General features: G+C 36.4%; 1 long non-coding RNA gene across 2 annotated transcripts; it reads left to right on the plus strand.

Annotated features, from left to right (window-relative positions):
* Positions 1–481: 481 nt before the first annotated feature.
* LOC139939725 (uncharacterized) lies at positions 482–10,151 on the plus strand. Of its 2 annotated transcripts, XR_011786344.1 has the most exons (11): positions 482–591; positions 1,708–1,794; positions 2,815–2,918; positions 3,875–3,982; positions 4,616–4,724; positions 5,279–5,369; positions 5,903–6,087; positions 6,534–6,642; positions 7,096–7,202; positions 7,672–7,780; positions 8,361–10,151. It is a non-coding gene; the product is annotated as an uncharacterized lncRNA (long non-coding RNA). The 2 variants fall into 2 exon arrangements; XR_011786346.1 differs by lacking the exon at positions 7,096–7,202.
* Positions 10,152–13,914: the final 3,763 nt, after the last annotated feature.

Genomic DNA, 13,914 nt, shown 5'->3' on the forward strand with positions numbered 1-13,914 from the left:
CACCCTGTGACCATGCACCCCCTTTGTAACGTGACTTATAACGATTTAAAGTTTTTGAATTTAAACACTTATATTATTCTTATTCTCACAAACATATTGTGTCCACAACAACATGATACTTAAAAGGATACTTAAACCAGTGTAGTAGTGAGGTGGACTTTAATTTATTATGCAAATTTTCATGCAAATAAGTTTCTGAAATCCAAGGCTTTAGATCACGTGGTTTGTTTTAAGAATAATTTTCAGATCAGTTGCGCTCTATTTTTTATACATTTATTTATTTATGTGCTTATTTATTTTTTGTTGTAAGTGTTCTTTTAAATATTGTTTATTAGGGGTAAAAATAACTTCAGAAGAAACAAAAGTTGTAGGCGACCAATAATGAGTTGTCCAATCAGAACGCCTTTATCTTGTTATGCAAATTTGTTTGTGAAAGCCCCACCCACCCCTTGATCACATGACATAAGCAGCAGATTGCGCCGCCATTTTTAAAGACATACTGACTGCGTCAAAAGATGCCGATGACTTGTTCTTAAATAATTCAAGTTTTTTACATAGTTCTGATGGCACAACTTCCACAAAACTGTAATGGTGAGTTGCTTATTAAAGTGTGGTAATGCTGATTTTATTTGATACTAATTTCACATAGAGAATTTGAAGATACATGGGGGTAAATTGGACCCCGTTGTCAAACTCCAAACTCCAAACTTGTAGAGCGGGTTCCAGCGGAGGAGTGCTCTGCCGGGAAGTGTGTCCAAACCCCGGCACTTGGTGGGATATATGACACACAAGTCTCAGTTACACTGCACTGACATCCTTGGTATGAACCTTCTCTACAATTCGAATAGATTTATTCTTTATTAATGTGAGCATTTGAGGAGCTAAATTTTCGTTCTTCATTGAGTTGACACTACCTTACTTAACCTTCTGTTTTGTTTAAAACTAATAATTGTTTGGAATTGGAAATAATAAAGTGAATTTGAACTGAATTGAATTCTTCCTGAATCCTGGTGGAGTGTACTGTAGGCCTACACTGTTTTTAGGACCCTTTGTATTTTTACATTAATTAAGGACGTTTTCGATTAGATTTAGATTATAATAAAAAATATTATTCAACCTAGATTAGGATGTGTCCCCTTAAATTGATTGAAGTTTTACTTTACACTTGATGTCGCCCTCTTATTTATGGTCAAAGCATTACATTTACATAATTGTTGCGGCAATTGATGGCAACTGGTAGAAAATAAAAGAAACACCCTGCCGTGTATATGGGTAAAAACCAAAATTAATTTTCTTTATCCTCGATGCACGTTTAACATCTATTAAATGGAAAAGTTTCTGTATGGCGCCACCACTTTTTCATTCGAAATGAAATAATATAGTATCTAATTTACCTCAATGAGATATCCCTTTTTGTAAAAATGAGTGAAAAAGTGGTGGCGCCATATGGAAAGTTATCCCATTAAATTGTTGCAGTACCCGCTGCCAAAACATAGGATTTGAACTGCCTCTAGAACTCTAGCTACCGGGCAATCTTGGTGGTTTAGTTGGCATGACACTGCATGCTCCAGAACTGCAAAGGTTGTGGTTCGTATCCTGGTTAATATGCCTGTGATTTCTTTCACAGAACTCGGAAAAAGTATACAGTGCTGACACACATTTGTATATCGGTAAACACCGTTTTTATTTTGTTTGTATTACTATTAGGCACGCTATTGTCGGATGTTACCTCTCACATAGTAGATGCCTGCTGGGAATGCAGTCGAGACTCAATGATATCTTCTCCATTGACAGGTTTGTTTATAAATTACCGTTAATATAAGATGCATTTACAGATTGGGGAGAGTTCGTTAATACTAGGCTTTGAAAACTATAAAATTATAGAAACACTTTACTGGAACATTACAGAATTGGTTAGGGAAAAACTTATGCAACTTGAAACTAGATGAGGAAAAAGGGCCCAAAATTGAAAAAACGTCAAGGGGTAAGTCCAGGTGTTTGGTCAATTTTTAGCAAAATTTTGAGTTTTGATTTTATGCTCTAAAATGATGCAGTAGGTTTTACTGATGCCTTTTTATACAACTTGAACCTAGATATAAGCTTTATTTAGGGAAAAATTGAAACTTGTAAAAAAGGGCCCAAAAACTTAAGGGGTAAGTCCAGGCATTTTGTCAATTTTTGGCAAAATTTTGAGTGGTTATTTTATGCTCTAAAATGATGCAGTAGGCTCTACTACCTTCTTATGCAACTGTATAAGCTTTATTTAGGGAAATATTGACACTTCAAAAAGGGGCCCAAAAATTGAAAAACTGTTAAGGGGTAAGTCCAATGTTTTAAAATGATGCAGTGGGCTCGACTGATGCCTTATTTAATCATAAACCATTTTCATAACTTGATTTGATGTTCTTATCTTTACTAATTTCAGTGGTTTAGTAACTTGTAGTGTTGGTATCAAAGTCCAAACCATTACATGAACTTTACGTTATTTTCAACCACTTATCACTGGGTTCCAATTTCGGTTGTGACATTTCCTTTTGATGAGCAAGGCACTTTTGCTTTATCCTCTGGAAGGTGCATACAGCTGTAGGTCTTGTTATTATGTTTCACATGTAAAAGAACTCAGAACACTAGCAGTGAAAGTGGAGGCTCGTTCTTGTGTTTCTGTGAAGGTTTGGCAGCAAGTTGTGCTCACGTAATAGTTTTTGTCAACAAATCCTTCAGCTTCCTTTGTACTCTTTGTTCAAGCGCCACATAGACCCAATCAGTAGTTTCCCTTTCACAAAATATTGTATCATACACTTTATTCCTATTTAGGCTACAGACACACCATTGTCAGATGAAATCTACCTCTCCAGAAGTAGATGCATGATGGGAATACAGCCCAGCTGAGGATTCAACGATGTCTTCTACATCAACAGGTAAAAATTATGAAAAGGCATCAATTTAAAATGGATCAAGAGATTTTGGATAGTTTGATAATAATAGGCTTTTAGCATGAGTTCAATTATTTCTTGTCCCTGGGATGAAAAATCTCTGTTGTGAAACCACCATGAAATCTCAATGAAGAGCAGGTTTTGTGCTGAAATTCATGGATAATTTCTCTTCCACCCATTTTTTAGGGAATTGCAATGTCCTTAAAACACCTTGAAAAACCCCCTCTCCGGACAAATGACTGGCATCGGTTCCAGACTCAAATACTAAAGGGCAAGGGCAAGTGAGGGGCAAAGAAAAGATTTTAGGGCATTTGAATATCTGATTTCCACTGTATCAAAAACATCGGCAAGAATGACTAGTAGAAACTAAAATGGTAGTCTGGAGTGTGGAGACGGCCAATATAGGGCTTACGCTCAGTTGGTGTAGTACAGACATTTTCAAGTCCCGCTCTAGTAAACTTTTTTGTTTGACCAAAAATTATTTCAAACTTACCCAAGTAGGTTGATGAACAATACCCCTGATTAATTGAACTTGGTGTTCCTTAACTCATATTTTGAACAATAATAATCAGTCTTTATGCCTTGCCTGTCACACGGTAAGGGCTTCTGAAAGCGCTCCAACATTGTTACCCCTGGTCACTGGGCCTTAAATCAATCTTTAAACCATCTCAGATCCCTAGGGGAGTATACAGCCTGTGCAACAAATATGCGCTACTCGGCTAAATCAATCACAAGACCATCTCTCCCCTCACAGGTACCAATTTACTCCTGGGTGGAGAGAAGCAATTATAGATAACTGCTTGCTCAGGGACAAGAGTATCACGACTGGGACTCAAACCCACTTACTGCTAAATAGAAACACCAGATCTCAAGTCTGGTGCTCTTATTTCCTCTGCCAATACACACACCCCTTTTACAGAAGGTTTTTTTTTTTCTTTTAGGCTAGCTACAGACACACCATTGTGAGATGAAGTCTACCTCTCCAGAAGTAGATGCTTTATGGGAGTACAGCCAAGCTTAGGATTCAACGATATCTTCTCCATCAACGGGTACATTTATAAACCTTTAATTTTGAATGAGAAGAGATTTTAGACAGGTTGATGACACTTGGCACTTTTGCTTCATCCTCTGGAAGGTGCATACAGCTGTAGGTCTTGTTTGTTATGAAACATGTTAAAGAACCCAGAACACTCACAGTGAAAGTGAGGGGCTTTTCCTGTGTTTCTGGTCTGGTTTGGCAGCAAGTTGCGCAACTATGCTTTGCTTCCGTAGCGAGTGCTTTGAAACCTCACATAACCCAGGTCGAAATTCCAGTTGAACCTGGTTAAACTGGGTTTAACTGAAACTAGTTGAAACCAGTTGATAAACTAGTTAAACACAGTTAAAAGCAGTTGGTTTAATATGGAAAATGGACAGAGACCAACTGGTTTATAATCAACCTAGTTGAACACAGTTAAACCTAGTCCAAACCAGTTGGTTAATATGGAAAATGGACGAGTTTGGTCACTACACAGTTGAACCAGTTGACCCCAGTTAACTAGGTTCAACTGGAATTTTGACCTGGGAATAGTCCCTTTGTCAAAAAATCCTCCAGCTTCCTTTTTTCTCTTTGTTCAAGCACCTTAGACCTAATCAGTAGTTTCCCTTTCACAAATTACCGTTTATATTTTATTCCCATTTAGGCTAGCGGCAGACACGCCATTGTGAGGTTAAGTTTGCCTCTCCAGAAGTAGATGCATGATGGGAATACAGCCAAGCCTCCAGATTCAATGATGTCTTCTCCATCATTTGGTAAGACTACACTTCTAAAGCTTTTTAAAAAATCTTTAACTTAATTCCAGCCTGCCATGTGGATGACATTGAATGGTCAGACAGTAGGAGGGTTGACTGTGTACTGTATAGATGCATTCACATTCTAGCATTTTGCAGTCTGGCATAGTTTATCATCCACAGTAGATGAGTTTGAGTGGTCAGACAGTAGGAGGGTTGACTGTGTACTGTATTATGCATTTACAACATGATATCGTTTTGCAGGCTGTCGTAATTTATTTATCATTCAAAACCACAGTGAATAACATTGATGGTCAGACAGTAGGAGGGTTGACTGTGTACTGTGTAGCATTCACCACACGCTATCATTCTTGCCGGGCTACGTATGAATTCATACAATTTGCAGTGTTTGAATGGTTTTATGTCTGGATCAGTAGATTACCATGCATTGATTCAGTGAACGCCCAACGCAACAACCGTAGCACAGACATCAATTCAGACACAGCCATATTGAATAGTTCTATGGTATATAGCCGATTCTAAACTTCCTTTTATTCTATTCCTTGAATTTTCAGCCTAGATCTCAGAGGGTCTGGCGACGAAGATTGAAACTGACTGAGTTAGTCACGACAGTTTCTTTGATGAGTCTTTGCATTCTATTTACAGGTAACTAACCATTGTTATAGGCTTTGCAACATTTTGTGTTTAAACAGATTCATAAAATCAAGTCCTGGTGTTTTGTGACTTTGTTCCCCACGCTCACACCAGGGCCCAATATATAAATCCTGTAGGTACAAACAAATTTGCTTAACAGAGGAAACAACTTGCTGAGCAGAAAGAGTTTCTGGCAGAAAGAGTTTTGGTTAGCGGCTTTATGACATTGGGGCATGGTGTCATAGAAGGGGGTCCTTGTTTAATAATCTCAGCTCTGGCAACTCAAATAAAAAAAACGTTTCTCTAACAGAAACCAGGCATAAAAAAACTTGCTAAGTAGAAGATAACCTTGTCTAGTAGAAACAGGTTACCAGTCCAAATTCCAAAGTGTAAAGTTTACACTCCTAAGACTAGTGCCCCGTTTATTTATTTATTTTTCTTTGCGAAAGAATTTGCTAATCAATATTTTGTGCTGTATGCTCCGCTTGTTCAGAATCACCTTGCTCTGGCAACTCCAATAAAAAAAAAACTTGTTTCTCTTACAGAAACCAAAGCCTACCAGCAGATGATGCAGAGCTCTCAGGGGTCGGCTAAACTTAAAGATCTGGATGGTCTGGGAGACAGCGAGGAAGATGACGAGGATGGTTCATCCAATGATGAAGAAGATGATGAGATTGAGGAGGCTACCAGCCAAGATTAAAGATGATGAGGATGGTTCATCCAGAAACAAGTACGTTGAACCAATCCCTTATGATTTGAACTTAATGTTCCTTTAACTCTATTTTGAATAACACTATTAAGCGTTTTTCATATCACACTTTTCAAGTAGGATGGGCTTCTCAAAGCGCTCAAACATTATTAACCCTGGTCACTGGGCCGTTCAATTCATTCTTTGAACCATCTCAGCTCCCTCGGGAGTATGCAGCCTGTGCAACAAAGATGCGCTACTGTGCTAAATCAATCACAAGAACCATCTCTGCCCTCACAGGTACCCATTTACTCCTGGGTGGATGTAATTATAGTTGAGTGTGTGCTTACGAACACAAGTTTCAAAACTGGGATTCGAACCAACACTCTGCTGAACAGAAGCATCAGAGCTCAGCTTTGGGGCTTTTATCTGCTCGGATAAGACACACTGTGTTCACAGAGTATTGTTCATACTTTATTCCCATTTAGGCTAGTTGCAGGCACGTCATTGTGAGATGAAGTCTACCACTCCAGAAGTAGATGCATGATGGGAATACAGCCAAGCCTCCAGATTCAATGATGTCTTCTCCATCAACAGGTACACTTATAAATCTTTAATTTGAAATGTAGAAGAGATTTTAGGGAAGGTTGATGACACTAGGCTTTGAGAAAAAATATGCCAACATGTACGAACCACTTACTACTGGGTTCAAAACATGGTTGTGGCGTGTCTTTTTGATGAGCTAGGCACTTTTGCGTAATCCTCTTGAAGGTTCATACAGCTGTAGGTCTTGTTTGTTTGTAACACATGTTAAAGAGCCCAGAACACTCACAGTGAAAGTGAGGGGCTTGTTCCTGTGTTTCTGGTCTGGTTTGGCAGCAAGTTGCGCCACCATAATGTGCTTTCCTAGTGAGTGCTTTGGAAGCTCATATAATAGTTCCTTTGTCAACAAATCCTCCAGCTTCCCTCTTCTCTTTGTTCGAGTGTCTTATAATCCTAATCAGTAGTTTCCCTTTCACAAAATATTGTGTTTATTTTATATCCATTTAGGCTGGCTACAGACACACCATTGTCAGATGAAGTCTACCTCTCCAGAAGTAGATCCATGATAGGAATACAGCCAGCTGAGGATTCAACGATGTCTTCTACATCAACAGGTAAATTTATGTAGGATTTCAAACTTTGCATGGTGGAGATAAGATATAGAAGAGTTTGCGGTAACACCATGTAATAACAATCTCTAAATGAGTTGGGGTGGTTCTGAAAAGAACCGTTGGGTTAACTCGACGTTTTGATCAGTATGCTGTGATCGTCTTCTGGAGGTAAATTTATGAAAAGCATCGATTTGAAATGGATCAAGAGATATTGGATAGTTTGATAATAGTATGCTATGAGCATGAGTTCAAGTTGTCTTGTCCCTGGGGTGAGAAATCCCTGTTGCGAAACCACAATGAAATCTCAATGAAGAGCAGGTTTGGCTGAAATTACAGGAATAATTTCTCTTTGACTCTTCTCGTCAACTAATCCTCCAGCTTCTTTTGTTTTCTTTGTTCAAGCCCCTCATAGACCTGTACAGTAGTTTCCTTTTCACAAAATATTGTATCATATTCTTTATTCCCATTTTAGGCCAGCTGCGGAGACACCATTGTCAGATGAAGTCTACCTCTCCAAAAGAAGATGCGTGATGGGAATACAGCCCAGCTTCAAGATTCAATGATGTCATCTCAATCAACAGGTAAGTTTATGAAAAAGCATCAATTTGAAATGGATCAAGAGATTTTGGATAGTTTGATAATAATAGGCTTTGAGAATGATTTCAAGTATTTCTTGGTTCTGGACTGAACAATCTCTGCTGTGAAACCACCATGAAATCTCAATGAAGAACAGGTTTTGGCTGAAATTCAAGGAATTATTTCTCTTTGAAGGGAATTGCAGTTCTCTTAAAACACCTTTAAAAAAGTCTCCAAACCATTGACTAGCCTCGGTGCCTGACTCAAATATTTGGGGGTTGGGAAAAGGCAACTGAGAGGCAAAGAAATGATTTGTAATCTGATTTCTACTGTATCAAAAACATCGGCAAGAGTGATTAGTAGAAACAAAAACAGTAGTCAGGAGTGTCGATATGCCTAAAATACGACTATCGCTCAGTTTGTGTAGCACCGACATTTTCAAGTCCTGCTTTAGTCAACTTTTCTTTGTTCAACCCAAAATGATTACAAACTAACCCAATCAGTTTCACTTGTGGTTTATTAGTTGATAAAATAAAGTTTTGTTTGGCTTATTGGTAATTGATGTAATTTATTTATAATTTGAAGGTGTGCCATCTGCAGATGATATCTACCTGTCAATTCTTGAGACCTGCAAGTGCTCATCAAGTGCCTTCCAACTGAACAGAGGTATATGTAAAATCCCTGTGGATGGTTTTCACTAACATCAAAAAGTGGTCTGTTTTTGCAGCACTTATACAACATAATATCTCACATGCCACAACATTAATGGGGAAATTATGCGGACACCAGTCCAACCCATTTTGCGTGGCTGGTCCCTACAGATTGATTACAGATTTAAAAAATAGTAAACATGTTTTTGATTAACACCCCTTCCTTAAAGCATACCGCCTATGGTGAATTATCAAAAGTTGGTTGTATGGTACAGATATGGATGTTTTGTAGGATCAGTTTAAGATGGAAATGTTAAATAAAGTATTCACAGTTTTGTGGAACACTAATTATATAGTTTGCAATGAATATTATCGAGATGTTGCGCTGAAGAACCAGAAAGTTTGCTGAACTTCTCAAGTCTTTCTCAAAAAACCTCAACCAATTTGGGAACTTTTAAAGGATTTTAATCTTGAAGGCTTCAGGGTTTAGAGGGGAGCAACCAAAAATGGAATTGTAAAATATAGTTAAGGCATTCGAAATATCAAGTAATCTTGAATACTGGTTGATTTCATTTGTAAGATTTAAGACTTAAATTAATGATGTAGCGTAAATCCCTGATGCAATCTTACATCTCAGGAATGTTATTGTACAAAGTAAGCTCACCATTTACAAACAAAGCACACATTGTGTGTATTTTTAACTCCTGAAGTTGGATATCAATAAGCAATAGACAATCCTTACCAGGATGATTAAATTTATATAAAAATAACAGCACTTTGTATGGTGCACTTAATTTATTCCACAAATTTAATTTTAAAGGGGTCACATATTTTGTCAACTGTTAAGGTTTCTTGATGGACAAAGACCAATCATTTGAAATGTTAAAACAAAACAAAAATCAACTCAAAAGTTTACACTTTGTGAAAACTACGTCCTTCACAAGCCAGTAGGTCTTGTTTGTGACTGGCCACTGGTAAAACCTCGAACTTTGACCCAATGTTAAAGGACGATAATTTTATACTTTATTTTGAAAGTGACAAGGTTCACTGTATTTCTCCATTATTAGAATGCTCTTTATGGTGACATGGAAATCTCATATTAGTCCCTAGGGGCAAATGTTGACCTTTTCATGGGTGTTACATATTTTTGGTAGTTGCAAATAAAACACTTGAAATGCAAGTTTTTGTTCAAATACACTAGGATACAAACTTGTTTTCCCTAAATCATGCCATGTTCCAGAAAAATCATACAAAAGTGTAAAAAGCAAAGTCTAAAAAAAAAACACAGACATCTTTGCTAAACTAGCTTGACATGAACAAATGTTGAGATGAGTGTATTTACTTTTCCAAAACAAATTTAATAAATTTTTTCCTGTAAAATGTCTTCATTAAACCTATTGTTTTTAAATAATTTACCTCAAAATCAATAGTCCTATAAACAAATTGTGTCTAAAAAAACCTTAAACTGGAAAAAATTGAAAATGCACAAATTATGCCTCAAAATGTTATTAAAGATTTTGGATTTACCTAAAAACGCGCCCAAACAAATGTTGAAGTTTCAAGAAACTTAGTAGTGTCAATTACAAATAGAACTTTGTCAAGATAGTGTAGAAATTATCACTCTTAAAATATTTCATGTTATTTTGCTAAAGTAAATTAATATTTGTATTCAAAAATTGTATTGTTTGTAATTAATTATTTGGAGTTGTCAAATAAAAAGATTCTATAAAGGTAGCAAAATTCTCTCTCATTTCCTTATTTTATGTGCTATTTTGTACAAGTAATGTGTTATGATTAGTATTGAAATCAAGACATAAAGCAATAAATTGTCAACTGATGAAAGTTTGAACAATAGGTTTTTTGTTTAAAGACACTATTTGGACTAGAGCCAAACAGATTTATAAAGTTCAATGAAATCATTAAAGTTACTTGCCCTTTGAATTAAATTTTAATCTTTCTACCTTTAATTCATACCTACCTTAAAATAAACCATTTCATTATTAAAAAGTTCTACCCCTTTAAACTTAATCTGAGAAAATTGATTAGACAACCTTTACTATAAATTTACAACCCTTTAAATACCTTTTGCCGGACAGGTTCTTCCATTTACAAAAAGTTATATATGAACGACTTTAAATACATTATTAAAATATATGTACTGTCACTTTAAATCAAGTCCATCCAGAGTAGCGCAATAAAGGCCCTTTAATTAATCCCTAAATTTTAAATACACCACACCTTTAAGACCCCAAAAACCCGCACCTTTAAATCATACCTTAAAATAAACATTTCAATAAAAAAAGGTTTCACCCCTTTAAACTTAATTTTGGAAAAACAATTAAACAACCTTTACTACAAAATAACCCTTTAAATACATTTTGCGGGTTCTTAATTTAATGACAAAAAGTAGTACATGACACCTTTAAATACCTTAATAAAATGAGTTTGTAGTACCACTTTAAAGAAATACATGGGTACCTTTAAATTCCTTTAATAAAATGATCTCGTACTACCACTTTAAATCAACCCCAACAATGACGTCCCATGAATCGCTACCCCCACCCCCCTAATGAATACACTAGTCTCCATCTCCATCACCCTAAATTAGCTTGCAGTCCAACCATCTCAATCCACCCCACGCCCCGCATCCCATCATGATTAAAAACTGGCCCAACCCTAACCCCATCTCCCCCATAACCTCAAATCACCCAAGTCCTCATCCCAACCAGCTTATTACTCCTACCATCACCTCAATTCCTCATCCCAACCAACCCATTACTCCTACCGTCACCCAAAGCCCTCATCCCAAACAGTTGAGCCCATCACTCCTACCATCACCCAAAGCCCTCATCCCAAACAGTCGAGCCCATCACTCCTACCATCACCCAAAGTCCTTATCCCAACCAGCCCATTACTCCTACCATCACCCCAAGTCCTCATCCTAAACAGTCGAGCCCATCACTCCTACCATCACCCCAAGTCCTCATCCCAAACAGTCGAGCCCATTACTCCTACCATCACCCAAAGCCCTCATCCCAAACAGTCGAGCCCATCACCACTCCTACCATCACCCAAGCCCTCATCCCAAACAGTCAAGCCCATCACCCCAAGCCATCATCCCATTTCTTCCAGCCCACTGGCTGACTGACTGCCCAGCATCCTCCCAGCCCATCACTCCAAGCCCGAATCGTAAATCCCAAATCGCCAAGTCCACTCAACAACCTCTCTGGCCCCTCAGCACTTAGAAATTTTACTCCTCCAGCCAAGCTCCAAGGCCCTTGGGAGGCCCTTGGTCAGCCTTCAGATCAGCTAGAAATCCAAGGGTTGAGCCAGGGAAAATAAATTCTGAAAAAATTTCTAAGTCAGCCATTTTTAACTTCATCACTCCAAAAACCGTTAGATTTTTATAACAGCTCAGTAGCACAGCAGTGAGAGAGAGTGCTTACAGAGTGGAAGGTACCCGGTTCAAGCCCTGCACATTTTTATCAGAATTATAAAAAAAATCTTTTTTTAATGGTAAAAGGGTCCCTGGAGGGATTTGAACCCACCCTGCTCACAGCTCCAGGATTCCTGGGGCTGTGAGCTAGCCCACTGCGCCACGGCGGCTCTTGAAAAATTTTCTCGGAACTAATATTTAAACCTTAGAATGGTGAGGTCAAAAAGAAAAAAAAAATAGATGACCCTTTGAACTTTGACCTTAGCATGAGTCACAAGAAGAAAAATAGAATAAAGACAAGTCAGTTGGGGTACATTAAATAAAGGTTTATTTGTAGAACAAAAATAAATAATACAAATATTACCAAATGTGTTTTATGAGTAAAATTATACACCATGAAGACTACATTACGTCTCAAGTAATTTAACATTAGAAAGTTACACCATGAAGACTACATTACGTCTCAAGTAATTTAACATTAGAAAGTTACGGAATAAATAATACAAACTATTTATCATAACCTTTTTAACTATAAATTGTTTCACTATATTTGTGACCATATGAGTGTGTTTTAAACAACAAGGTTTAGTGCGTCGCAATAAAAGTTTAACGAGTAAAACTATACACCATTAAGACTACATTACGTCTCAAGTAATTTAACATTAGAAAGTTACGGAATACATAACACAAACTATTTATCATAACCTTTTTAACTATAAATTGTTTCACTATATTTGTGACCATATGAGTGTGTTTTAAACAACAAGGTTTAGTGCGTCACAATAAAAGATTAATCTTATTCTGCATGCCAAATTGCTCAAACATAAGTTATTTGTTTTGAAAGTACAAGTCTCAAGTAATTTAACATTAGAAAGTTAGGGAGTAAATAATACAAACTATTTATCATAACCTTTTTAACTATAAATTGTTTCACTATATTTGTGACCAAATGAGTGTGCTTTAAACAAGTTTTAGTGTGTCACAATAAGAGTTTAATCTTATTCTGCATGCCAAATTGCTCAAACATAAGTTATTTGTTTTGCAAGTAATCGTAAAGACTACAAATAAAACAGACTACTTTAACAAGAACTTAAACATTTACAAACTAAATAGTACAAAATATTTAACTGAGTACTAACCAAATTTGCCCCTTCCGACCCACCCCCTCCCCTTTAGTCTGTCCAACTTGAAATTACTCTGAGTGCATGCAATGCAAGTGGTTTTATACATACCTCAATTTTCAATTTAATGTTTAATTCAATATTCAATGTTTAGTTATGCATAGTTTTAAAGCTAGAACATTAGTAGAACATTTCTCAAAGTACAATACAAAAAAAGTTTACTTAAACTTTAATTCTAAAGTCAAACGTAAAAGTAAAAGCACTGATTAAATATTCACAGATAATCATGTCTTTATTTTATTAACACAGTTCTTGTATTACAATATACCTTACAGAAACGAGGCTGTTTTTTTCGCACGGCTTAATCAATCGATGCGTCGATCCGTACAAACGTGTTTCCGATTTCGGTAGCGCTCATTCATAAAAACAAACCATATTTCCTATAGTCAGTACTCATAATTTTATGAACTTGTAGTACCTAGTCATAGCCTAATACATGTTTTTATAACCCTTTTAGTTTCATGTTCTTTTTATTACACTTTTGAATTGTTATTACTGAAGTGATACAAGCATCATAGGATATGTTAAGTTTCATTCAAATAACATTCATACATTTTTTATTCGTTACATAATTTAATTTATTCAATGTTAGTAGAAGACACTACCGAACCTTCGTCAAAGAATGTCAGATTTAGAAATATTAAACAAAATTCTCATTAACAACAAACTATAATTTGTATTTTTTTTACTAATATAATTAAACAAAAATGTTATTTTATCATGTGGTTAGTTGTTAGTATATTTATTCAAATCATGGAATTTATTTCATTTATTTTCGTACATTAGTGGTGAGATTTAAATAAATGTAAACAAATCAATCATAATTATTTGTTTTGGAAGACAGAATCTGTTGTCAACAAAGCCCCAACTAC

Source organism: Asterias amurensis, chromosome 1 (genome assembly GCF_032118995.1).
Source record: "Asterias amurensis chromosome 1, ASM3211899v1".
NCBI lineage: Eukaryota > Metazoa > Echinodermata > Asteroidea > Forcipulatida > Asteriidae > Asterias > Asterias amurensis.